This window comes from Nannospalax galili, unplaced genomic scaffold (genome assembly GCF_000622305.1).
Source record: "Nannospalax galili isolate Female #2095 unplaced genomic scaffold, S.galili_v1.0 scaffold879, whole genome shotgun sequence".
NCBI lineage: Eukaryota > Metazoa > Chordata > Mammalia > Rodentia > Spalacidae > Nannospalax > Nannospalax galili.
The window spans coordinates 3,343,260-3,345,627 of record NW_008346261.1 but is presented as its reverse complement, the minus strand read 5'-3'; positions in this window follow the sequence as shown (position 1 = coordinate 3,345,627).

Here is a 2,368-nt window from a genome sequence, read left to right as displayed (position 1 = left end):
CACTTGGATCCTTGGCACCTGTGTATGGATATAAAGTCATCGGGTAGATTTCAATGGTAATGTTTATCACCTCTACTAATTAGCATGATGTAAATTTCCATGCTTCCTCCTCAAATGTAATACATTTTAAAAAATTTGTTCATTTGGTGTGTGTGTGTATCACACAGAACATCACAAACCATCTTATTCGACTATACACCCACTTCCCAGATAGCACCCTCCCATAGCCTCCCTCCCCCCCACTAGAGCCCTTATACTCTGTCATCCCTGCTCCTGTCTGCAGTGTTGTCAGCACCCCCAGCCATTCCCCACTACTTGTCCATCTGGTGGATCTAGTCAGCCTATCTAGAGGTCTTTGTTTTAGGAGGGTCAGCTGTTCCTCTTCAGGCAGCAATCAGTTGTCAGTATTCCTTTAGATAAGGGTCTGCTGTTCATTTTCCCAGTTCTATGCTGGGTTACTATTTGGGAGTCCCTTTGGTCAAACTGATCAACAACTCAAAAGAATGTATCTCCTATCTAGTATTGTTGCTTGTTATGTAGCCTTTACCTATGCATATGGACTCTTAAGAAATTATATTGGCTCCTTTAATCTTTGGTTATACTATCCTTTTGGATGTTTAAGGCCATACAGTTGTCCCAGATAAACCAATTTATTTTTACTCTTAAGGTCATTTGAGGATCTGTTCTTCAGGGGTCACATGGGCTTGGGAGGAGCCCTGGGCTCCTTTCTTTTACCAGTTCCTCCTATGTGAAGATAAGTCAAAGGTCCTGCTCAACCATGATTGCCTTCGCTTGGAAGCATGGAGGAAGTGATTCCTCTGTTTTGACCCTCCTCTTTGTAGACTGGACACTGGTTCAAGTCCATCTGGTGGGGTCTCCTCGGCCTCCTTGATCAAGAGGACAGGTGACCCACCACCATTACAGGACATTTTGAGAGATGCTCATAGTCCCCTGGAATGAGGCGACCTAGGAGGGCAAGGAGCAAAGAGTGTCCTTTATGTCCCTCTGACCAAATTAGTATAGGCCTCAAAGTATGTCTGTTAAACATCCAAGAAGGTTAGTTCCACCAGTCTGGTACTTTTAATTACTGTGTGTCAGGTAGATAAATCTTGGGCAAAGACCAATTGTTCTCAGATAGACCTTACCCAAACATATATTTCTTGATCTGCTATGTATAATTTGTCAGTAAGTTGTAAGAGTAATATGGGTCCCTCTAGTTTTTAAAACTAGCTATGCATTATTTGTCTTTTGCATTGTCTTTCTTATGCAATGTTTCTAACTGTTCATTTTTCTAGTTATATTTCTGTTGCTGTAATGAAATAGCTTGACAAAACTCATGCCAGGGAGGGGTGCAAGTCACAGTGGAAATGTGAGCTTGAAGAAATATTCAGTTGTGGCTCTTAAAAAAATGAAAGAACACAACATGTTTCCAACATGACACTATGCCTGTAAGCTGCCAGCTTATCCCCTAGGTTCCTTGTATACCCTTCCCTCCCTGCTCCCTTAAACTACCCCAATGTTTGTCCATATCTCCCTTATTAATGCCTGTTTCCTACTGTTCTTCTCTTTCAGGTTCTTCCGTTTCCTTTACCTCCCTGTTTCCTTTCCATTATCCTGGTTCCTGTAGTTATGTCTGGATACATACTCACTTATCAGGGTTTGGTTCTAGGATCCACATATGAGGGAGACCATATGTCAATTTTTTTTTCTGAGTCTGTGTTACTTCACTTAGTAAAACAGTTTCTAGCTCCACCCATTTACCTGCAAATTTCATGATTTCATCTTTCTTTATTGCTGAATAAAACTCCATCGTATAAATGAACCACATTTTCATGACCCACTCGTCAATTAAAGGACACTTAGGTTGCTTCCATTTCTTAGCTATTGTGAAGAGAGCAGCAACAAACATGGATGTACAAGTGTCTCTGCAATAGGATGAGTTCTTTGGATATATGCCAAGGAGTGGTATAACTAGGTCAAATGGTAGGGTCATTTTTAGTTTTTAAGAGTTCTCCACACTGCCTTCCATAGGGGTTGAACGAGTTTGCAGCCCCACCAGCCATGGATGAGTGTTCCCCTTTCCCTATATCTTCTCCAACATTTGGTATCATTTGTTCTCTTGATCTTAGCCAGTCTGACTTGGGTAAGATGAAATCTTAAAGTGGTTTTAATTTGCATTTCCCTAATTATTAGTGATGTTGAACATCTTTTAAGATGTTTCATAGCCATCTTTACTTCTTCTTTTGAGAACTCTCTGTTCAACTCCTTAGCCCATCTTTTAATTAGGTTGCTTCTTGTCTTGATTCTCTGTTTTTTGAGTTCGTTATATATACTGGATATTAAACCTCTGTCAGATGTGTCGCTAGTA